The sequence below is a fragment of the Protopterus annectens genome, chromosome 3.part1 (genome assembly GCF_019279795.1).
Source record: "Protopterus annectens isolate FY-2018-M chromosome 3.part1, PAN1.0, whole genome shotgun sequence".
Classification (NCBI taxonomy): domain Eukaryota; kingdom Metazoa; phylum Chordata; order Ceratodontiformes; family Protopteridae; genus Protopterus; species Protopterus annectens.
The window spans coordinates 735,314,467-735,340,972 of record NC_056732.1 but is presented as its reverse complement, the minus strand read 5'-3'; the positions used below and the strand labels follow the sequence as shown (position 1 = coordinate 735,340,972).

The window sequence follows — 26,506 nt, the reverse complement described above, 5'->3', positions numbered from 1 at the left end:
TCCTTTAATTTGGTTGTGATTTGCATAACTATGCATTTATACTGTATTACATTTAGCTTACATGGATTTCAGTATTTTTATTTATTATTTATCTCTTTAACTGTCTTGCCATTAATTTTACAAAAACTGTTTGACAAATACCATCTGTGATTTTTTTTTTTAATTTAGAACTTTAACTGTTTGGTGTTACTATACAATTATAAAAAAAAATGTAAAAAAAAAACAAAATAGATATTAGCTTAACTAACACGTTTATATTTACATTATTTATATTTGCTGTTGTCTGCCTTTTGCTTTTGTGCATTTTAAACAAATGTACTCTAGATGAAAAGAACATACATGCATGTCTGCCTTGTATCTGTCTATCTTTATACAAGCATGTCAGTCTTGTGACTTTAAATCTTTATTCTTATTAGCTATTTTTATTTAATTTTATGCACTATAACTGTTTTGTTTTGCTAAGAATGGCAGTCATATGCTTTACTGTACTGTAGTACTGATAGATGTCTTGCTTTAACTGAATGAAAGTAAAACATTTAAAAATGATTTGCCCCTACCATCCAAGCATGTATGCTTAACCATTTTCAAAACACAAACATATTATAAAATATATAAACAGCAGAAATACGACCAACGAACAGGTACTGGTTCCAATGCAACAAATAAAAAGAAAATATGTGAAAACAATCAGTTGCATAAACGGAACACTAACGAATGTCAGTGCTGAAATTCCAAGTAGCTCAAAACGAAGTGTCCATATTCATAATGCCAATAGTTCCAACAGACCCAGTTTTTCAGAGACAGCAGTAGACAGCAATATACGTGCTATGATGAAAAATTCATAAAGGCAAATGAGGCGACAGTCTAAAGACCATAGATTAGAACTTTAATAACGGAGTACAAGTTGTATAACACGAAACCTAAAACTATGGTTACTACCTTGAGTATGTACATGCTTGGCAAGTGCATTATGTTCTGAGCACTTATTAATATGATAAACATGTTCCCTAACACTCTCTCTGAGTTGTCTACTAATTTTACCCACATAGAAACAAGTACAACCTATGCACGCAGCTAGGTAGACCAAGCCTGTACTCAAACAGTCTGTCCCAGTATTGAACCTATAAATCCTATGTGTTATTGGATGCTCAAATACAATACTTTCATCTATATAAATGCATTGATTGCATTTATTACAAGGAGTAGTATTAACCCCTAGATCCCTAGAGGTAGGGCAGTAACTACTAAGTGAAGGATAACATAGAATTCTCTTAAGATTTGGTTTATTACGAAAAGTAAAGACCGGTTGTCCTCCTACCAGTTTACCTATTTCTTCATCTAAGAGAAGTGTCTCCCAATGTTTCATAACACTAACTCTTAGTAGCTCAAAATCCTTCGTATAGTATGTTAAAAATTTGGTGCCCAAGTCCTCATTTCTACTACTAGAAGCACCAATTCCAGTGTATTCAGAAAAATATGGCTGTGCTATAGAGTCTCTCAGGATATATACATTCTCCAATGTCAAATCAAATACTTTCGCCTCATATCCCCTCTCATTGAATTTTTTCTTGAGGAGCTCAGATTCTAATTGAAATCCTTCCAACGTCGGATTTAATCTAGATGCTCTCATAATCTGGCCTTTTATAACATTATTGAAGACGTACCTAGGGTGCATGCTACTTCTATGAAGAAGTGTATTTTTATAGCAGGCTTTCCTATGTATAGATGTATTTAGCAAGCCATTAGTTAGCCTCTCTATACACACATCCAGAAAAGAGATTCTATCATATGAAAAAGTAGATGTGAATTTAAGAAAATCCGTAAGGTCATTAATCTGCATAAAAAATTCTTCTAGTTCCTTCTGGCTACCCCGCCAGATAAAAAAGAGGTCGTCGACAAATCTTCTATAGAAGCCTACATGCTTCTTAAAGCCCTCCAAAGTAAACATAAACTCCTCCTCCCAGTCCGCCATAACCAGGTTGGCGTAGCTATTGGCACAAGCTGCGCCCATAGCCACGCCTTCCTTTTGTATATACAGATCATCTCCAAATATAAAGATGTTATTCATAAGTACAGTTTCAAGAAACAATACTAATAATTCAATCCTTTCAGTACTCATATTCGTATTCCTCTGCATATACCTAAGAATTTTGCTTATACCTATGTCATTGGGTATAACCGTAAATAAACTCACTACATCCATAGTAACAAGAAGAAAATATTCATCATCATTTAACATCTTTGTGTAAGTATATAGATCTATTAAAAATTGTTTACTATCTATAAGAATCTGTTCCTTAGCCCGAACCAAAGGTCCTAAATGGTGTTCTAAATATAGTGCTAATGCCTCAGTAACCCACCCTTGACCTGACACTATAGGTCTCATGGGTGGGTTAACCATTGTCTTGTGAATTTTAGGCAGTCCATATAATATAGGAATAAGTGGATTTTCTATTTTAAGATATTTATACAACTGAAAGTCTATATCCCCACTTATTAACAAGTCATCCAACGTAGCATAGACACTGACTACCTTATTCTTAACTTCAGTCATGTCAATACTTGCATAGAATCTATCTTCACCTAGCATCTCTTTTACATTATTCATATAATCAATCCGATTCATCAGAACAACCGGTCCCCCTTTATCAGCTGGTCGCACAATTAAAGTATTATCCTGCTTCAAAAGAGTCATTGCCTTACGCTGTGCTATAGTTAAATTATCCTTATAGTATCTCCTAACTTTGCTATTAGAGGTACTATAGTGTTTGTGAATATCATTTTCAACTAATTTGGAAAAAGTATCCAATAGTGGATGTAGCGTTGGTATATATAGGCTGAGAGGACAAAACTGTGATGGTACATTACCTTCACTATGCTGGCCATTAAATTCTAACTTTAGCTGTAAGTTGCGGACGAACCTCTTTATGTCTATAATCATATCAGTGACATCACCCCTACTAGCTGGGATGAAACTAAGACCTTTATTTAAAAGTTGTAACTCCTCAGGGGTAAGTAGTCTATCAGATAAATTCACAACTAGTGAGTCACTGTTTTCTCCCACATCTTTTTTAGAGTGGGTCCAACATGTTCCCCTTCCTGTAACTTTCTTTTGTGTCTCCCTCTGCTTATTGACCTCTTTCTTTCTGTTTTCTGGTGTATGGCTATGGGGAAAGGAGTATTGGGTTTATCTATATTAACCCCAAGGTTACTTCCCTGTACTTTTTTCCTAACCACCACCTCCGGTGTTAAAGGTATCCTGTTGTTCACCATATCTCCAGAACTATCCAATGTCTTGCTCATTTCCTGCATGGGGCCCATATCCCCTGTACAAACAAATGTTTTAGCTGCTACTACCAATAACAGTTATGAATCTTCTAATATAACTAGGCTAGATGTGAATGGCTCAATTGTGAACAATTTAATTGAAGACATACAAATATGTACAGGGGATATGGGCCCCATGCAGGAAATGAGCAAGACATTGGATAGTTCTAGTTCTAGTTTTAGGTTTCATGTTATACAACTTGTACTCTGTTATTAAAGTTCTAATCTATGGTCTTTAGACTGTCGCCTCATTTGCCTTTATGAATTTTTCATCATAGTACGTATATTGCTGTCTACTGCTGTCTCTGAAAAACTGGGTCTGTTGGAGCTATTGGCATTATGAATATGGACACTTCGTTTTGAGCTACTTGGAATTTCAGCACTGACATTCGTTAGTGTTCCGTTTATGCAACTGATTGTTTTCACATATTATAAAATATATTTATTTTGCACACATTAGCTGTGTATGCAGGAAGTTCCCAGTCTCTGTCAGTTCAGCTAATTTATTTTCTTTAGCCTGCAACTGCTGTTGAATTTCCTGTAATGTTGCATGGTCTTTCGGACATTCTTTGGTAAGCTGTTCTGCAGAATTTGAAACGCCTATGCACTTTTGAAAATATGTGTGTATAACTTGTTTAAACTTTCTGAACTCATTGTGTCTGTCTTTTAGAAGTTTACTACATTATTTTGTAACAAAATGTACTAGAGGTTCTATTAGTAACTGATTTGACTCACGTGGTGACAGGACATAATTGTTCAACATCTGAATGTAATGGAAATACTTTACCCTTAGTTAAGTCTTTATCATGAACAGGTCTGTTTTCACAGTCTGTTTTTTTAGCAATATGATGCAATATTTTTTATGGCATAATACACAAAATGCAGTTTTTGTTGAAGCACACAATAAACATTTGTCATATTCCACATGGTTTTCTTTGAGATACCAGTCAAGTATTGTAATACATTTGCATAATGTCTTACTATCAACCTACCCTAATAAGGTTTTACATTTACAATGTGCTATGTATACCAACATTGCAATTTACTAAAGTTTAGTTTACTTAAATAATATCCATACTGTCTAATAACATCCAAACTGTCTAATAATATACAAACTGTCTAACATCATCCACACTAAATATGTGACACAGAAAAAAGTCTTACCAGTTAGCAAGAAAACAGGTGATCAGGCTGTTTAGAAATTTTTCAGAGTCACTTGAGAAGCTGGTGAAGCACAACAGGCAGCGGACTGCTGTACAAGTAGACATCCACCTTTTCTTGGAGAATTTATGGCACTGCGACTTTCTTGAACTAGTCTCACTCCGGATTTTAGACGTCTAAAAAACCTTTACTGCTGCAAGCTGCATAAACTGGAATACTTCTGTTTAGGATTTACACATACGTACAAATGTTAGTTACTGCAATTTAACTGAAGTGACCCACTGCAGGGCTTACCATCACTCCCCCTGTGTTTGAATGCAGATTTTAGGTTCAAATGCAGGCTAGCTTGCCATTGAAAAAATTATATTGAGCTTACTGCTTGCTGTGATGGATTTGAAGTCTTCTTAAGACACACAGTCTTGCTGGCTGGATTCTGCTAAAATTCAAAGTCTGGTTATATTTGCATTCACAGTCTGTTGCATACAGAAACTTGCAGAATATACACTGATGAGAGAATATACTTTGCAGCATCAACTTTAGAGCAGTAACAAATAACTTTTTATAATAAACCAGATGGACTAACGTTGCAGCTTAAAGTACTGTTCCAGCTTTACTTCTCATATAGCACAGATGATGTGAGAGATATAACATTTACCTTAGGACAAATGTGTCCCTACCATACCCCCAACATAACTGGATTCATACAGATCTTTATATACAATTTTAGTCATGCACAAACCTATACATTTCCTCTTGGCATTCTATTTTGGAGAATTGCTCATCCTGTAGAAACAATACTAATTGTTGCAGATGCTGCCGCAACCTGCTGACTTAATGATATTATTTCTAAGAAGCCAGCTTTTCTGACAATGTGAACATCCTGTATTCTATTTGGATCTTTGTATAAGAACATCTGTTCTTTTGCTAATGCTGATAAGTGTCCTGTTGTCCATGCAGAAAAACATGTTTTTGAGGAAGCACATTGTCACAGTGTCATTGTCCATTCTTTAAAAGCAGATTTTGCATTTTTGCTCTTGCATACATCCTGTTTTTAAGTATGTACGGGAATAATGTCCATTCAGCAGGTTCCTTATTTTCCAAGCCATGGTCATTTAGTATGATTGCTGATCACATATTACTAAACTCTGTTTCTGCATTTAAGCAAGCTTTTTCTTTCAGCATATTTACAACAGAATTAATTTCAGCCTTGTATTCATAATATCTAACATACAGAAAGCAAGACCGTGCAAGGCCAGGGTGGTCCTGATTGCTCCTTTTGGTCCCAACAGGTATGGTTCCCCTACCCCTACCTATAGGCTTCTACTAGTACATCTTCCATTGATGTTGGGTCATTATCCAAATCCACTGACTAGCCCATCTGAGCTGCCTCCTCCGAACCAGAAGTCAATGAAGTTGATGGCATTGGTCCTCCAGTTCTACCTATAGCCAGAAATGCTAAGCTTTCTCCTGCAGTAGTTAATATTCTTTCTGCTTCTCATAAACCATCAATTAGGAAAGGCCTGGATCCACTTTCAGCACTTGTTCTATCCATCCTAGAATTTTTATGTGATCTCTCTGATAAGGGTCCCAGCTTTGCCTCCCAAGGTACAGTTGGATGCAATTTTAAATTTCCATATTGGATGCAAAGACTTTCCAATAGCTTCACTGAGCATTTCAAAAGCCTTCCTGAAAGGTGCTTTTCTACTAAGACTCCCCTCATTAGAGACCTAGCCCATCCATGGGGTATCATCATTATGATACAAGCCCTAACTCAGGCCCCATTTGAACCCGCTACCACTGTAGATCTAAAATTTCTTTTTGTGTAAAACAATTTTCTTAGTGGCAGTGAAATCAGCCAGATGTATCTCGGAGTTACAGGTGCTTTTATGTTACTCCCCTTTATCTGGTGTTTCACAAAGGTAGAGTTTCCCTTAGAACTTATGTGCCCTTTATTCCTAAGGTTGCATCCAAAGTTAATTTAAATAATTCTATAAACTTGCCTATGTTTTTTCCCCCAAGGTACTATAACAAAGGAGAATACTTACTGCGTATGTTAGATGCATACAGACAGTTAAGATTCTATATCAGCAGGGCAAAAGTGTTTAGAAAAGATCAGTTTTCATTTTGTAAACCAAAGTTTAAGAAGGCATCTACTATTTTATCTAGATGACTTTCATATTGAATTTGTTTTCTCTATAATAAGTATTTACTCTTGCTGGATAAACCAAAAGCATATTCAACCGAGCAGTTTCTGCTTCAACAGCATTTAACAGAGCTTTATCCATCGATGACTTCTGAGCTGCAGCCACCTGGGCTGTGGTACACACCTTTGTGTTTCACTATAAGCTGGACATTCAATCCAGATTATGTTCCTCCTTTGGTTCCACCATACTCGGGAATGTCCTTCCTTGATACCACCCAGTTTGACAGCTGGGGATTCCATCCCATATGTTTGAAATGGTTGAAAATGGCAACATTGGATATGAAAGTTATGTATTTACCATGTTAGATCCTTGTTGTCTGATTTTCGTCTGGTTTGGCTTAGAGATGAATATGGGGCTGTGTACCCACTGTTCCCCAACAATTTGGGGCTATTTAAATTAGAATTCATTTTTAAGATTGGTTCTCTTAAGTAGTAAGTTTTCGTATATTACAGAATATGGAGAGCAAACTTGATCTGAGCATCTAAGGTAGAGCCTAGGGAATTATGGGTAGGGGAAGAGTCAGAGTTCTGGATCCAGTGAAGCTTCAAAGTAGACGCAAAGTTCAAACCCAGTCGGATCTAGCAGCGCATACATTTGAACCAGGAGAAGATCAGACAACATGGATCTAACATTAAGGTTAAGTACATAACCTCCATTTATTTAAAACTGATTTTTCTTCACAAGAAGAAACTGTAGATAAAACATTCCTTGTACTTTCACAGTTTGTCAGAACAAACTTTAGCATATGACCCTGACAATTTAAAATTATGAAGATCAAAGCATAAGTATGTACTTTTTCCCCGTCCTTAATTAGAAAGAGTAGGGTTAGAAATAATTAAGTCCTTAACAGCAGTGGAATCCACTAAGGCTATAGCTGCTGGGTCAGGTTTGGGAATAGTGTAGAAAAATTTAAAAGACTGACTAATCCTATCTGCCTTTTAGGGACAGCTGTCTGAAATTTGCTAGCAGTAAGACGCACACATCCTGTTAAGCAGAAAAGACAGGAAGAATGGTGTAGGTTCTGTAAAATTCTGTAGCAACTCGTAGTATTTTCTAAGGGACTGAGAAACCACAATGTTCTCCCAGTGAAAACTCTGTGATGTTCTAGCAGTAGTCTCAGAGCAAGAGAAATCCTCTCAGGGAGAATAGGAAATTGTGCTGTCCTACGAGTGTGAGTCAGAAATCTGAGTGCAAAATAACCCTGCATCTTCCTGTTCAGATTCTGAGTCTTGAATCTCTTCAGGAAGAGGAACCCCTCTTTCTTGTAAAGTAGTTTCTGGTAAAGAAAGCTCAATAGCCTGAATTAAACCCAGAACAAGTTCCAGTAAATTATTCCATTCTAAAGAAATTTCAAGGAGGAGTAGATACATACTTGGTTTTGTTTCTTTTTGACAGGAAAAAGTGGGGCCAGTTGTTACTTATGGCAGTTGCTGCTTCCCCAGGGGCATCTTTGTTTATGTTTAAAACTGGAGTAACCATGCTTTCACTGTTTCCTCTCCCAGGGGTGACAAGAATGGTTCCCCCTTGCCCACTGAAGGGACTCTGCATCCGGAGAGGACATCGCTAACCCCAGTCCATAGTGGCTGTAGGTGCTACACTAGAGGGATCTGGGATAAAAGATGAGTGGTCTGAGGCGCAACAGATAGCAGCTGTAGTCACCCACCTGCGGATGTGACAAATTGTTAGCCTGCTGTGTTGGTAAAGGCTGTTTGCTTAACTTTTCTTTTTGCAGCTGGAGAAAGGACTGAGTATGGGATCAGCAGTCTGTTCCGTGGTCTAGCCGAAAATGGTGCTTTTCCTTGGGGAAGACAAGTGACAAATGCTAGTAAATGTACCAGTTGACAAACATTGCTTTTTTGACAGTGAAAAGCACTTTAAAACGCTATGTCAGCCCCAAATAAGCAACATTTCTCCACCAAAAATGTTTTCATTCAGTTTACAGTACTTTAGAAATGACAGAAATATTTAGTGCTCCATTTAAAAGAACCTTACAGTCTTAAGATAGTCCTTTAAAACACAACACTCCTAACTTTAAAATACGTTTCCTGAAGAGGAAGTACTAAAACTGCAATAAATTTAAAAAATGGAAGTGTTTTCCCCCAAAAGTAATTTGTCTGCCCAGCAAATAATAGCAGAATCCAACAGTCTGTCCTCAGAGGAGTATACTGTTTGGCAGCAGTAAAACTGTGAAGCATACCTCTCAACCTGGAAACATCAAAAATCTGGACAAGACCAATGAAAAGTAGGTACAAATCTGTACGCTGATTAACATAAAAATTGCATACATAAGTATGTAACCCTGCCCACCCCGATGGAATTGTGGGATACCAACTTTCAAACAAACTGAAGAACAGACAACCAAAATATGGCACCAGAGTCCCCTTGCAGCCATTCCAATGTCCCATTACCTGGCTATTTCGCCCTATTTACCATAAACACTAATGTGCATACTGCTTTACTTCTACAATAATTATTTGGATTTTATTTTTACATTTTATAGCACAACTTCTGGATGATTTTCTTCCTAAAGCAGTGATCTTTATTTGTCTTAATATTTCTTCAGTCAAACTTGGAATGTATTTAAACGTGCAATGCTTTCTCATTAAATCTGCTACTCATCTAATGCTTTTTATACTGAACAGCTGCAGTTATCCTTGTACGCAACAATGATAAATAACTATAGCTTAATACATGCATGTATTACCTATGTAATATATATACAGTGGATATAAAAAGTTTACACACCCCTGTTAAGATGCCAGGTTTTTGTGATATAAAAAAAATAAGACCACAATAAATCATTTCAAAACTTTTCCCACCTTTAATGTGTCCTATAACCTGTACGATTCAATTGAAAAACAAACAAATCTGTTAAGGGAAAAAATATAAAAAAATAAAAAACGTACAATACGCTGGTTGTATAAGTGTGCACACCCTAAAGCTAATGCTTTGTTTTGTGTGCACACCCTTAAACTAATACTTTGTTGAAGCACCTTTTAATTTAATTACAGCATTCAGTCTTCTTGGGTAGGAGTCTATCAGCATGGCACATCTTCACTTGACACAGCTGTTTTCCCTGCACAGTGGATATTGTGATATGTACTAGGGCCACCATATAAGAAAATTGCAAAACCCGCTACCCATTGGGCCCAGGTGTCACACATACACCCTCCTCCACTCTTCCTTGCAAAAGTGCTCCAAATCTGTCAGATTGCAAGGGCATCTCTTGTGCATAGCCCTCCTCAGGTCACCCCTCAGATTTTCTATTTCGTTTATGTCTGGGCTCTGGCCGGGCCATTCCAAAACTTTAATTTTCTTCTGGTGAAGCCATTCTTTTGTTGATTTGGATGTATGCTTGAGGTCATTGTCATGTTGAAAGGTAAAATTCCTCTTCATCATCAGCTTTCTAGCAGATGCCTGAAGGTTTTGGGCCAAAAGTGACTGGTATTTGGAACTGTTCATAATTCCCTTTACCTTGACTAAACCCCAAAGCATGATACTGCCACCACCATGCTTCACAGTGGGGATGGGGTTCTTTTTGATGATGCAAAGTGTTGTTTTTGCGCCAAATGAACCTTTTGGAATTGTGGCCAAAACGTTCAACCTTGGTTTCATCAGACCATAACACATTTTCCCACATGCTTTTGGTAGACTTGATGTATTGTTTTGCAAATTTTAGCGGGGCCTGGATGTTTTTCTGTGTAAGAAAAGGCTTCCATCTTGCAACCCTACCCCATAGTCCAGACATATGGAGGATACAGGAGATTGTTGTCACATGTGGTACACAACTAGTACTTGCCAGAAATTCCTCCAGCTCCTTCAGTGCTGCCTTAGGTCTCTTGGCAGGCTCCCTGACCAGTTTCCGTCTCGTCTTTTCATCAATTTTGGAGGGACGTCCAGTTCTTTGCAGTGTCACTTTTTGATGACCGTCTTCACTGTGTTCCATCGTATATCCAATGCTGTGGAAGTTTTTTGTACCCTTCTCTTGACTGATACATTTCAACAATGGCATCCCTGTGATGCTTTGTCAGCTCTCTGCGAACCATGGATTTTACTGTAGCAGGCAACTGAGTAAATGTCAGGAAAATCCTACTAGGACAGCTGAACTTATTTGGGGTTAATCAGAGTTTCTTTAATTGATGGGCAGGTGTGTACCCAAGAAGACTGAATGTTGTAATTAAATCAAAAGGTGCTTCAACAAAGTATTAGTTTAAAGGTGTGCACACGCAACAAAGTATTAGTTAGTAATAGTATTAGTTTAAGGGTGTGCACACTTACACAACCAGTGTATTGTACGTTTTGTATTTTATTTTTTATATTTTTAGATTTGTTTTTCAATTGAATTGTACAGGTCATAGGTCACATTAAAGGTGGGAAAAGTTTTGAAATGATTTATTGTGGTCTCATTTTTTTATACCACAAAAATGTGGCATTTTAACAGGGGTATATGCGTGTGTGTGTATATGTATGTGTGTGTGTGTGTGTGTGTGTATATATATATATATATATATATATATATATATATATATATATATATACGCATCTATATATATAAATGTTAATACAGAAATTGTAATAATAATAGCTCTGTGATATAGCTATGGCTCTTATGTGCAGCAGCAATGACTGTCACATATGCAGCCCTGCAGCACCACCCTCAGTACTGGGACACCCACAAGGTAAGTGACTCACACATGCTAGTTGGTGGTGGGGGGGGTCACATACCCAACAACAGTCACAGCCAGCAGGACAGGTGTAGACAGACACAAAACAAATGCTGTGTTATGGCCTCTGAATGAGGCTTATGGGCAGCCCCCCCCCGGGCCTACACAGACTGACTACAGCAGGCCAGGCAGTGGGATGTCATTTGTGAAGGCTAGGAAGTCGGACACTAATATGTAGGTAATTATAAGCTAAGATCTATAGTACACTCATATGCCTCTAGCTAGCGCGATATGTAAGACCACAGACTGAAATGGAGTATCCGACATACAACTACAGTCCTAGCAAATGTGTACGTGTCAGGTGTGCCCCCCCCCCATCCTACGTAGACATATAGTAACAGTCAGGTGTGCCCCCTCCCCCGCAGTCCCGTGTAGAAATGTGGAAATAGGTGCCCCCCCCCCACTGTGCAGAAATGTAACTGTCAATGCCAAATGATCGATGGATACCCTGTTGAGACAGCATGTTACCTGTCTCTGTACAACGTAAATGGCAGCACTGCAATACAAGCTACCTTGACATGACCCACACATGCAGTACAGATGGCCATACTGGGCATGCTCAGACACTTGGAGAAATGAAGGCAATGTAAGTCAACAACATACTGAAAGGTCACACTGGGCATGCTCTCACACTTTTTAACACATGAAGGCCATGTCTGCAAACACCAGTGGACCAGACATATCTGGCAGTCGCAGTTGTTGGTGCATATACTCGTCAGTATGCACCACTCATGCCTTGCACACACACTGAATAGGAATACAGACATATATGCAAGGACAACACACTATAATAAGCCAAAGGTAGATGGACATAGATATGTGGAAGAGGGTGACTGTGACAAGGAGCCATCCAGGCCTGTCGCACACAGCCATAGGGCCCCAAACACATGAGGTGCAGATGTCACTCACTGCAGATACTAGCCACCAGTATCTGTCAGCAGTACAGAATATGTGGTGCACGTGCCAGCTGTGCAACATGACTGTACAAGGAAGTAGTCATTTAGCAACTGTATACACTTACCTGTGAAATATGACCCTATGTGTACCCACATGTGGCGTGTCAACCCCTAGAGGAATGGGTAATGGCCTATGCACACACACACTGCCCTCACCATAGCCCTACTATTACAAGCCTGCTGTGGTCATCCAGTGTGATGTACACCTTTGGGAGAGTTGTGGCCTAGTAATTCCATGGCACGTCCCGTAACTGCATACTGCTGTAGTGTGATAAACTAGTTAGGTAGGAGTTTGAGTCCCAGACTTGCCAACTGTGTGTGTGTGTTTGTATGCGTGTCTGTCTGACTGTGTAGAGAGCAATGCTTTTTAGGGTAATCACACTCCCAACAATTTTACTGCACAACCTAGGCAAGGCTGCTGATGTCATCCACCTAGAAATACACCTCTGTGAAGATTGTAGCCCAGTAATCGCTATAGCGCATCCCGTAACTGCATACTGCTGTCTTGTGATAAAGTAGTTAAGTAGGTGCTCTAATCCCAGACATGGCAACTGTGTGGGTGTGTGTGCATGTCTGTCTGACTGTGTAGAGAGCAAAGCGTTTTAGGGTAGTCATACTCCCAACAATTTTAATGCACAACCTAGGCAAGGCTGCTGATGTCATCCCCCTAGAAATACACCACTGTGAAGATTGTAGCCCAGTAATTGCTATAGCGTGTCTTGTAACTGCGCACCACTGTCGTGTGATAAAGTAGTTAGGTAGGTGTCCTAATCCCAGACATGGCAACTGTGTGTGTGTGTGTTTGTGTCTGTCTGACTGTGTAGAGAGCAATGCTTTTTGGGGTAGTTACACTCCCAAAAATTTTAATGCACAACTTAGGCAAGACTGCTGATGTCGTCCAACTAGAAATACACCTCTTTGAAGATTGTAACCCGGTAATCTCTATAGCGCGTCCTGTAACTGCGTACTGCTGTCATGTTATAAAGTAGTTTGGTAGGAGTTCTGTTCCCAGACATGGCAACTGTGTGTGAGTGTTTGTGTGTATCTGTCTGTGTAGAGGTCAATGCTGTTTAGACTAGCCACACTCCCTACAATCCAAATGCTCAACCTTTGCAAGGCAGCTGATGTCATCCACCTAGTAATACACCTCTGGGAAGCTGTAGCCCAGTAATCTTCGTAGTGCATTCTGTAACTGCATTCCACTGTAGTCTGCTACACTACGTAGGTATTCTACTCCCAGACATGGCAAGTGTGGATGTATTTGTGTTTGTTCCTTTGTCAGTGTAGGGAGCAATGCTTTTGAGTCCATTCACAGACACTACAATCTCCAGTGGTCCACTTTGACAAGTGTGCCGATGTCATCAACTGTGAAATGCACCTTTGGGAAAGTGATAGGCCAGTAATCTCTGTGGCGCATGCCGTAACTGTGTACTGCTGTAGTGTGATAAACTAGTTAAGTAGGAGATCTAACCCCAGCCTTGCCAACTGTGTGTGTGTGTGTGTGTGTGTGTGTGTGTGTGTGTGTGTGTGTGTGTCTGTCTGTCTGACTCTGTGTAGAAAGCAATAATGTTAAGTTGTCTATCTCGCCTTCATTCTTGCTGGATGGGTTCGGAGCCGACCTCTGCTCCGACTCGGCCACTCTAAAAGCTCGAGAGTTGGTTCCACCGGCTCGAGGCTCCCCTTATATCCCACAATGCTAGGCGAGAGTTACCCCAGATCTCGTTTGCCGCTACAGCTTCGAGGTTGGTTTTCTACCGGTTCTTGGTAAGTGACTTTTTCTTGTGTAATTTAGTCTTTCAAAACCCCTTTAATTTAATATATTTTACTTAATTCCCTTAGTTTAGAAATTTTTATCCTTCTAAAAATTTCCGTTTTTCCTCAAGAACCTTAGGTTCTTCCCTTGAGCCTACAGGCCTTTTCTCTTCCTAGTGGAGTGTGTGTGTATTATTTTATTTTTAAAATCCTAGTTAGTGGTTTTATTATAATTTAACTTGACAGGGTGTAACTAGTGTGTTTGTGTGTGTGTTTGTTTACACCTGTTTAAAAATGTCTAAAGAAGCAAAGGTCTCCAGTTCAAGAAGTGTGATGCGTGCTGTCAGAAAGCGTCTCTGACAGGCGCTCACACTTCTTGTGTCTGTCTGGGGCCTTTGCACCTGCAGGACTCCTGTGCTGTGTGCCATGGCTTCAGCCCCAGGGTCCTGCAGGAAAGAAAAATAAATTGATACTAAGAGGCTTACTCAAGCCAGAGGATTCCCTATCTGTTTCAACAGGAAGCCCTCTAAGGCATCTAGGTCTTGGCTCCGACAACTGAGCCAAGACCTAAGGTTTCTCAACCTCTGCCTTCATCGGCTCCGGCTGGAGCCGATAAGTCTCAGTCCACAGTTTCTGTGGCTCTCGGCTCCGGCGGGCGAGGTAGTAAGTTCCGTGTCGGCTCCGACCAGACCTTGAGCCGACAACTAGAAGAGGTCCAGGTCACCATCTCTTGGCTCCGTTCATTCGGCTCCAGGATCTCCCCTGCTGTCTGAGCAGCCAAAGATCTCACTCCTCTAGGTCATCGAGGCTGTCGGATCATGACCTTCAGAGGGTAGTGAGTCGACTTCTTAAGTCGAGGCACTGGCCCAGATGCTTCAGAGCCCGACTCATCAGTCGATGCCTGCCCCGGTCCATCAACATATTCCTCCTTGACTCTCTTGAGCTCGGGCCGGAGTGTCGGAACCGGGACTGTGATGGCGTCGGGGCCGATACAGTTGTCTTCCGCTCCGTCGTCCGCTCCGTTTTCTTCCTTGGTACAATCTCGGCCGGACTTCCCTCGTCGGCTCCGAGGGGTGAGTGGCATCGGACCCTTGTCCGACCCCCTCTCCTCTCGGTGCTTGGCGCTGGTGAGTTCGGCTCGACATCGACCTCGAGCCATCACTGTCGGTGCCGAGGGGTTCTTAGCTTCTCGGGCGGGGACCTCTGGCTCTGCCTGACAGGGGTGCATTCGAGGTCATGCGGAGTGTGTTAGAGCCTGGCTCTACTCCACAGTCGGCTCCGTCCGCCCCTCCCTCTATGGTGCCTCAGGCTAAGTCGACTCACTCCCTCATCCCGGACCGCAGAGAGCCAGTTCCTCAGGAACCCCCTGTGGGGATTTCATCCTCTTCCGAGGCCTCTCCTGATTTGGCAGAAGAGCCCCCTCGAAAGAGGAAGTGTAAGAGGAAACACATTGACTCACCTGAGTCCATCACGTCAGACACAGATTTGGATGATTCTGAGGGTTCCCCCCGTTCCCCTTCTGAAGATGTCTCATTTGCTGAAACAGAGGGGAAATTGGCCAGCCCTCAACCCTTCGGAGGACGAATCTGTGTATCTTGAGGCGTTTGGCTCTTGTCCTTCCACCTCCTGGGTGTCCCCCCCCTTTGACCCCCTCATGCAGGTGGTTGCTAAGAAGGCATGGACGGCTTCTGATTCAGTGGACCCCACTCCCAGGAGACCCTCCAAGTTCATAACAGCACCAGCAGACAAACAGTTCTTAACAAAAGGAGTCTCTGTGGATGCTATGGTGGTTGCTGCTGCCACTAAGAAGGAGCTAGCTGATCCTTCAGTACCTGTCCATCCACCTAATAAGGAATCTAGGTCCATGGACAGGTACGGGAAGCGGATGTTCTCGTCAGCGACATTTACTATGCGTTCGCTGAACTACCTGTGCCATTTTACTCGTCTTCAAAGGGACTTGATCAAGGAAGCGAGTGAAATGTTAAAGGACCCTACAGCTGCGGGTTTCCAAGATAAGATGAACACGCAGCTGGCTACCCTTAACTCCATAACCAACTCCTCCATGCCTTCTTTCTTACGCGGCTGATGGGCGAGCAGAGCCGCAGGGACAGGTGTGGCCTTACGTAGGCATGCCTGGATGCGGCTACGCAATTTTGCGGACCCCTTCAAGGCGTCTTTCACTAACTCCCCGTTTGATGGATCATCCCTCTTTGGTCCTCAAGTGAAAGAAACCTTGACTAGATGCGAGACTGATGGCAAGACCCTTTCTGCCGTCGGAGTCCGTTTTTCTACTCCTTCTAGGCCTTACCCCAAAGGCCAGAAAGGTGGAAAGATGTGGTTCCGTAAACAATCTCAAGGGACTTCGCCTGGCCTTTGAGTCGTTTCCCGCCAGAGGCAGGCGGGAATAACAATGGTAGACGTCGCCCTAGGGGCAGGGGGGGTCCGCAGAACCAGGGCAATCGGGAAGCCTTCCCTGACAAGCCCTTTCAGCATTCCTGAGATGTTGCCCGACTGCCCATCTTCGGAGGCAGTCGGGGGAAGATTGTCACTGTACCCAGAAGCCTGGCTATCCCTGACTCAAGACAAATGGGTACAGTCCATCATTTCCGAAGGCTATTCTATCCCCTTTCTTCACATTCCAAATCAGTCAAAAAAATCCCTTCCAGACGTTCCACCCGCTCAAAGGGATCTAGCGGTTTTGGAGATTTCAAAACTGCTTGCAAAAAGAGCAATTCAGCCAGTTCCAGCAGACCAGCAAGGATCCGGAATCTACTCAAGGTTCTTTTTAGTTCCAAAGAAAACAGGGGCTGGAGACCAATTTTGGATCTCAGTGTCTTGAACAGATCAGTCAAGAAAACAAGATTTCGGATGGTCACGCTGCAATCCATCCTTCCCCTTTTGGGCAAAGGAAACTGGATGTGCTCTATAGACCTTCGGGATGCGTACTATCACATAAAAATGAACAGACGGCCCAGAAGATTCCTCCGCTTCAGGCTGGGAACCAGTCATTTTCACTTAAGCCCCCTGCGCTTTGGTCTCACCACTGCCCCCCAGGTGTTTACCAAATGCATGGCAGTGGTAGCTTCTCACCTGAGACGACAAGGATTCCAGGTGTTTCCATATTTGGACGACTGGCTCCTCACAGCTCCCACCAAGCATCTCCTTCTGATGGCCAGAGATTACACTTTTCGCGTTTGTCAAAAGCTGGGTATTTCAATAAATTGCGAAAAGTCTGTTTTGTCGCCTTGTCGTACTATTACCTACATAGGCGCAAATCTAGATACAATAAACATGTCTGCAAGACTAACACATCAGAGAATAACAGACATTCACAAATTGGTATCACTCCTTTTCAACAACAACAGAATCAAAGCCAGGTTAGTTCTGAAGGTGTTGGGAATTATGGCAGCCATACCTCTGCTTCCATTAGCCAGATACCACATGCGGATCCTTCAATGGATGCTCTTTACTCAATGGTCATACCAGCAACTTCCAATGTCTCACACCATTATGATCACGCAAGCGTGCAAAAATCATCTCATGTGGTGGATGTCTTCCCCTCAGCTCTTGTTGGGAAGACCCTTTGTTCCACCCCCTCCGGTTGCTACTCTGACAACGGATGCCTCCCTGATCGGGTGGGGGCATTATCAGGGCAGGACGGTCCAGGGCACATGGCAACCAAACGAATGCCACTTGCACATAAATGTTCTGGAGATGAGAGCAGTGCTTTTAGCGTTGCAAGCCCTTCAAGACTCTCTTCCCTTGGGAACGATTGCAATCCAAACAGACAATATGTCTGTAGTGTGGTACATCAACAAACAAGGTGGAACCAGATCTTACCCCCTGTGTCGAGAAGCACTCAGACTGTGGCAATGGGCGATTTCTTCTCAGCGGTTTCTGATAGCAACGCACATCCCCGGAAAGTCCAATCAAATTGCGGACAAGTTGAGCAGAGCTATACTCATGCCTCACGAGTGGTCTCTGAAAGACTCTGTAGTGAGAGAAATTTTTCTCAAGTGGGGTCAGCCTTGCTGCGATCTTTTTGCTACTCCCCAAAACAGCAAGTGCAGAGAATATTTCACTCTATTCCCTTTACCAGGCCAACCCAGCAGAGACGCTCTAGTCCAAGTTTGGCCCCGGGGACTTCTGTATGCATTTCCTCCTTTCCCACTGATCTCTCAAGTGATACAGAAAGCTATCGCTCAGAAGGCCTCATTGATCCTCATTGCTCCTTACTGGCCTCGACAAGTGTGGTTCCCCTTTCTACATTGTTTTCTCTTGGAGCGACCGTGGAATCTGGACCTAGTTCCAGATCTTTTGATCCATCAGTCGGGTCAGTTTCATCGCTCCCTCCCCTCTCTGAACCTCACTGCTTGGTTCCTCCAGTTCCAACCTTAGCCAGGCTTCCTCAATTATCTCACTCTGTTAGAGATATTTTGATAGCTTCCCATAAATCTTCCACTCGCAAGATTTATTTGAGTAAGTGGAAACGCTTCACATATTGGGCTCAAGGAAAGGACATAGATCCTTTCACTGCTTCCATCCAATTAGTCCTTGATTTTCTAGCTGAACTCTTCCATGCAGGTTCATCTCCCTCTACACTTAAGTTCAATTGGCAGCTATTTCTAACTTTCATGTGGGTATTTCTGAATCTGCCTTAATGTCCCACAAGCTTTGCAAAGCCTTTTTGAAAGGAGTTTTTCTTCTCAGACCTCTTATAAGAAATCCTCCTTCTCCTTGGGACCTAAATTTAGTTCTTGCTTCTTTGATTCTTCCCCCTTTCAAACCTGCAGTCTCCTGTTCTTTAAAATTATTATCATGGAAAACTCTTTTTCTGGTAGCTATTACATCAGCTAGAAGAGTTTCAGAGCTTCAAGCACTCAGCTGTCGTCCTCCTTATCTTTTGTTTCATAAGGACAGAGTATCCTTACGAACTAACCCGTCCTTTTTGCCTAAGGTGGTCTCGACGTCAAATCTAAATCAAAGCATTGATCTACCTGTTTTTTTTCCAGAATACTCCAATAGGTCTGAACAAAATTACACTGCCTGGATGTTCACCGTCAATTGAGGTACTACTTGGATAGAACAAAACAGTTCAGAAAATCTGATCAGCTGTTTGTCTCCTATGGAAAGCAGAAAGGGACTTTCAGTTTCAAAGGTATCATTATCCAGATGGCTAACATCTTTGATTTCCCTTGTATATGAAATTAGACATCAAAAGCTGCCTGATAGACCTAAGGCTCATTCCACCAGAGCTTTGGCTACTTCTTTAGCCTTCCAAGACAGACTGCCTATTGACACCATTTGTGCAGCGGCTACTTGGGCTACTCCTCACACTTTCATTTCTCATTATAAGTTGGATTTAGCTTCTAGGCATAGAGCTAACTTTGGTTCCACTGTTCTCAGGAGTCTGTTCCGTTAGGCCACCGGGACAAGGTGCTAGGGGCAGCGGTCCCATCCAGCAAGAATGAAGGCGAGATAGACAACAACATATAGAAGTTATGTTCTTACCATAACGTTCCATGTTAGTTGTCTTCTTCTCGCCTTCTTAAATCCACCCTCCTTCCCCTGGCCTGGACAGACCTAGAGGAGTTGTGATTGTGACCTCTCTTTCTACCACCTCTTTCTTAGACATATGCTATTATGCATATTTCCTGGTTCAGGATGTAGGTCACCCTTCTTTCTTCCTGTTGTTAGAGGTGGACTCTGTTTTACAGTTATTCTGTTACTATTATAAGCTGGGGTTAGCTTACAAGCGAGATCTGAGGTAACTCTCCCCTAGCATTGTGGGATATAGGGGGGCCCTCGGGGGGGTGGAACCAACTCTCGGGAGCTTTTCGGTGGCAGTCGGGCCGAGTGTGGCTCGAACCCATCCAGCAAGAAGAAGGCGAGAAGAAGACAACTAACATGGAACGTTATGGTAAGAACATAACTTCTATTTTTGTAGGGTCGGTACACCCCTTACAATTTAAATGCTCTACCTTGGTAAGGCTGCTGATGTCATCCTCCCATAAAATACACCTCTGGGAAAGGTGTAGCCCAGTAATCTCCATAGCGAGTGCCATAACTGCATACTGCTGTAGTGTGATTCAAAACTCTGGTAGTGTTCTATACCTACAGTTCAGGATGTTTTGTGTGTGTTCCACTGTCTATGTAGGGAGCCATGCATTTTAGGCTAGACACAGTACATGTCAAATGCCCTACTTTGGCATTCCCGCTGATGTCAACCAATGTCATATACACCTTTGGGGAAGAAGTACTGTAGTAATCACCATGGCACGTACTATAACTGCATAGTGCTGTAGTGGTTCTACTCCCAGACATGACAGGGGGGTGTGTGTGTGTGTGTGTGTGTGTGTGTGTGTGTGTGTGTGTGTGTGTGTGTGCGCATTTGTACCTTGTATCCTGTGTGGAGGAGGGTGTATGTGTGACACCTGGGACCAATATGTAGCAGGTTTTGCTATTTTCTTATATGGTGGCCCTAGTACATATCACAATATCCACTGTGCAGGGAAAACAGCTGTGAAATAGCTGAGAGGCTGGGGTGCATATCCATACATGTGACATCAAGGCCAGGCAATCACAGTTAGCAACCCCAGTATTAACCAGAGCACATTCTCAACCCATGTATCACACACACACACAGCGAGGCAACAGCCATGATGTGTGTAATACACTGCATATTGGCGACTGATAGTAACTATGGTATAAATGCAGTGGCCTACAGAGGCCATGGCACCCTGTCCATCAGTACGATAGGCACATAATTGCAGACAGTGTGCCTTCATTATGTTTCCCACTGGATGCCTGCAACAACTGTGGTTCCATCAAATGTGATCCACAAAGGACATACCATGCCTTACACACATGCCCTGTATAGACAGATATCACTGACACCAGGGAATACCTGTAGCATGCTATCAATGTAGGTGCAGGGTCAACCTGCTGTCCATTACCTGGCCCCGCCACATGGGGGCGGGACTGTCATCCGATGATAACATTCTGTGTACACAACATGGGCCAGACAATCCAGGTACACTTCCACATGCCACTGTACATGAATGTGGGATGTGTGCACATCCCAAACACCATCCATGTCATGGCGTATAGAACACATACATGCCAAGCATTGCACAGCACTGGCCACGCACAATAGCAACCCAGGAGACTGGATGGTGAATACTATACGCACCTGTGTGGTCCATTCCAGACACTACACCCCTTAGCCATACTACAGACCATTCTCATGTAGCCTGATGCCAAGGTATACCCCTCACCTAGCCTTGTACAGTCATCTGGCACCATCAACCACTACACACCTGTGAAGCACTGCACACATGCACGCCGGTACTAGCACCCTGTGTCTGTGTGTGTGGTGTATGATGCTTCCGACCACATTCACACCCAGTACCACCACCCCCATTGGCATACTGAAGCATACTCTCTAATGTCAGACACCGTCACATACCCTTTGACCTTAGAAGCTCAGGATAACCCCTGTGGGCCAATTGATACCTATGCATTACTGTATTGTGGCAAGGTAACTGGTTAGGAAGTGTAGTCGTTACCCTGCCAAGTGTGGCACTATGTTTGAGTCCCTTACCGAGTGTGGCTGTGTTGATGCTGACACCTGTTCATGTGGACAGGCTCTTGTGCTACACCTAATGTATCGCAACAGTGTTGAAGATGTCACTCACCAGCACACAAACATCTGGACAGCACACCAACATGTAAGCTATGTGGCTCATGCAATAACTGCATACACATGATAGCTATGCATAATCAGTCAGGTGTTTGAAACCCCGTACTGGTAGGTGTGTGACACAAACATGCTTAAGTTTTACTCACCCACACCTTCCCTGACGTACTTTATCTCTGTCTGTCCCACCCACACCCTCTCTGGTGGTTGTGGGATGTACACCTGCTTTGCTAGGCAGCAGCTTGTGTTTTATAAGTGATGGTCATGATCAGCTGATGGCCTCTGCACCAGTTGCAGTCCTCCTCTAGCTGAGTGCTTGTGGAACAGCTATGGCAACATTCCCATAGCTAATTACATGGTAACACACTCCAATATTTAGGAACGTCATTTTGGTGTTGGCCCTGTGCATCCACTGTGGGCAGGAACTAGATCTGTCATTTGGCGAAATGCATCTCAGATGGATTGGGGATTTATTTGGGGATTTATTTCTAACAACTTACACTGTGGAAACAGGGCAACACACAGGAGGGGGATGTGCCTGACCTGACTACTGACTAAGTGCTGCTGTACTGCATGTGGAGTAATGTTGGATTAACAGAGTGTGTGTGGATATGGCTGTCCTACATGTTGTAATATCTGCCATGTCAGTACTATGTTTATGAAGATTCCGCATCTGCAGGGTCGTCTGCAGACTGGGCAGTGTGTTGTGCCCTTGGTGTCATGTGTTAACTACTGAGCACGTATCTGTGAACTGCAGAAGGTAGAGTGAGGATTGCAGTCTGTAGATGGTGAAAGCCCTGACAGCTACTGACTTCATATTCCTCATAGAACACATGTTGCAACAAACCCTGTTATGACAGTACATGTATGAGGTTATCACAGCAATATTGGCCCTGTGTATGTGCTTCCAGCCACATCTCTGTCACCCCCCCCACCACCATATCAGCTTCAGCAGACTATACACACAACTCATTAGGTATGGTTACAGCTTAACTACCGTTTGGACAGATTGTGTAGTGCACCACTTTGGCTGCTATGTGATTGCAGCCATGTCCCCTGTGTGGACACTAACATTGCCGACCTGTTACAGACTATTCACTTGCATGTCATTGTCAGGGCCACTATAGTTACATATATGCCAGTGGTATGGCTGCTCTGAGATTGCTGCACATCTGACAGTCTGTGTTATAGGGGGGGTTCTATGCATGCTGTTGGTCATGTACCGGGATTGTGTAGACTATTACTACCAACATATGTAGTATGACAGTGACACAGTAGCATGTATATGTTCCATTAGCCACCTGATCCACCTCTCCACACCCACCTGACCAGGATACCTGGCCACATCATGTGTGTGCCAACCTGGGGCCTCCTTGTGTACTGTTACAGCCATACCATCAGGTGGAACCACCCAGGGGATGTTGCCCCCCCCCCAGGCACACACCAACATGTTCCTATCCCCTGAGCTCAGGTCTAGGGTCTGTTCCATACTAGGCTCCACAGACACATGAGGGATGTGCTACATCCATCTGAGGCACCCAGTACACATTCACATGGCCAACATGCTCCTCCTGCTCAGCCACCAGACCTGGCACCTTCAGGACGTGGACAGCTATTGAGTGGTGGTTGGTGTGAGACTTGTCCCCATTGTGCCTATATTGGGAACCATGGTGCGTCCACATCACAGACCACACACACCATCCACGGTGTTTACCCACCACGTCTCACATACCACCCCTGTAGACTGTCCTCTATATCTACCAATCCTGACCACCTCCACATGTGTATCTGCCATACTTCCCCATATTCCCATAGCATACTTCACAGGCGGGGGCAATGTAGTGCTAGGATGCAACTAACATGTGACATACCCGTCCATGGTGCACACACACTGCCAACTGTTGATATCTGTTTGTATTGCTATGTGTGCTGCTACCTCACACATAGCACACATCACTGTGGTAGTGCTATAGGGGACATGTCTTACCATACATATCTGTTTGTGTGAGTGTTTGCACCGATGTAGACATTTGCATATCGGTATTTATCTGTGTGTTTGTAGATATGTGTGACTTCATATATATTTGCACATATATAGGTCTACACATGGGTATATGTATATTTCTGGACATACATGCTGATATACATAGCGGTAGCATTGTCGCCTCACAGCAAGAGGTTCTCCTGTTCGATTCTCGGCTGGAGCACCTTCTGTGTGGAGTCTGCATGTCCTCCCCGCGGTTGAGTGCGTTCGAAAGACATGCGTGAATGGGCATGCCTTCGTTGAAGGTTGGGCGTCGAGCTAACACCTCGGCACCATAAAAAAAAATTTACTGCCAATCATTAGCGGACCGGAGTTCTGCTGTGCGACCCCTAACCACGAAAAGCCGAAAGAAGAACAACATGCTGATATACACATATATATTTAAATACTATATATGTGACATATGTACACATATGCATACCAATATGTGGGGTACATTCAGACATCAGCTCCACAATCTCACAACACCTTCCTGCACAGCTGCACTGTTCTGCCTTGCTACAACACAGCAGGTGCCACATATGGACACATCCTGACATTAGGGGGGGTATATGTAGGAGCCGATTGCAGGTAACCCTATTACACACCTATGGCATTCCGGCTTGCTACATTACAGATTCACCTGAGTATCCTGCCAGTGGTGGGCCATGGCTCCCACATGTCCATCATAATGGCATTACTTTCACCACCAGCTAGTGGCCACATAATATACATACTTACCATTACACTACACACACTGTGATGGTTTACATCTTGTCTGTCAGTACTGACCTGCACAGTTAACGGCTATGGCCCACTGCACACACGGACAGACACTATTGTCCATAGCCGTTGTTCAGGTGAACATCATCACAACAACACCTGATGGCACATATAGCTCATTCCACATCATCTTTCCCATTATGATGGACTACATTCTATTACATGTATATATACCTCACATACCTGTTGAGGGAATGATGTCTTGTTGAATGACAGATGGCTAAATGCCTGTGGCGTCTTTTGTTTGAAGAGCTTTGTCTTTTCTGTTTTTAACCCCCCCCCCCCCTCCAATAATTGGATTAAGCTGCTTTGAATAGATTGCAGCCTGGCTTTAGTAGGTGATGCACATGATCAGGTGATGGCCTCTGCACCAGTCAGTGTCATTCACTTGCTAACTGCATGCAGCTTGCTGTGTAGTACCTCCATTTACCACTGTCATGGCAACCACCTACTATAAATCCCCACATCATGTGAGCATGGTCCCTTTATCTTTCCTGTGTGATGGACATCCTTCCTGTGTGTGGGCATCATTGTTACAGCCAGTAGGTAGTAATACCTCTTACAGGAGAACTGGCACACTGAGGCCAGCTACATATTTGTAGGAGGTTCCAGAACTACAGACAGAGTGTGAGTAGAGTTGTGTGTTATGCTTTGTATAGTACTGGTGTTACAGGGTATGTGTGTACATACTAGTTTACCTTAGAATGCAGTCTGTCTGCATAGTTCTCACCTGTGGGCCTATCCTCTTGGTGGCCAGATGTGTGCGTATCATGTGTTGTTTGTCCTCCACACAGGTGCTGTGTCTGATATTTCAATTGGCAGTGTGTATGTTGAGTGCTATCAGTACATGGCTACATCCATTTGTTTCTAACCTAAATTCCCTGACTAAGGGTATGTTGCAGATTATCCTGTGACACCAGTGACTTGCTTAGTGTATGGCAACAGTTTTCCACATATGGGCCTGTGTTCCAGTCTCTGTCCTCCACCCACATACCAAGCTTTGCACATATGACATGCTGTCAGGGATTGTTCTGTAGTGGGCTGTGAGTATATCACACTGCCGTTAGTCCACTGCTGTTGTATCCCCCACACGTACGGTGGGGCTGAGGCCATATATGTGTGGGCTTCACCTGCACAATACATGTGTGCCCTTATGCACTCCAGAGGCCAGTGTATGTAACAGTGGTATATGGCCCTGTATTATTGAGTCTGGGGGGGGGGTGCACCATAGGCTGTTAAAAAAAATGTGGGGATATCAGGGGTGTACTGCCTTGAGGTATCTGGATGTACAGTACCATACACTTCACCGATATTTACATTACTTACATAACTTGGGTTAATGCAGGCCTACTGCCTCCTGTCATACAGACTGTTCTGTTTATCAGCGTGCTTGTGATGGTGTCAGTTATGCCTTGTTATGCAACAGTTACATCCCATTTGGTCAACTGAAGTCTTTACCACCTAGTGAATTTATAGAGAGTGTAGATAGAGGCTGCTGAACTATACACGCAATACTTACTGTGGAAAGTTTGGTATCCTGTGGCCCAGTCTGTCTTTACTGTTGCACAATATGAAGGGCTTGGCCTGGACAGCAACAGTTGTGAACCTTTCCGGACTACTGTATTAGTATAACTGTTTCACAGTTGCTTTACTCTGTTTATATGGTTGCCAGTGTCTGAACAGCTATAATACATGGCATATAAAACTGTAATAGTACACAAATAAAGGTTATCCATTTCTGCAAATCTGTGTGTGGTGTTTTATCCTATGACCTCTCTGTGGGCATATGTTGCAGGCAACGATTGTCATTTGTATGGGTGGCCCATACAGTGTCCAGTTGTTAAGGTGGTAACTGTAGGCATGGTGGCTGTTCCATA

The 26,506-nt window shown here is 43.0% G+C and overlaps 1 protein-coding gene across 5 annotated transcripts in view; it reads left to right on the top strand.

Annotated features, from left to right (window-relative positions):
• SYBU (syntabulin) overlaps positions 1-26,506 on the top strand; it is a 1,013,882-nt gene that overhangs the window by 943,007 nt on the left and 44,369 nt on the right. The gene's annotated exons all lie outside the window — the stretch shown is intronic.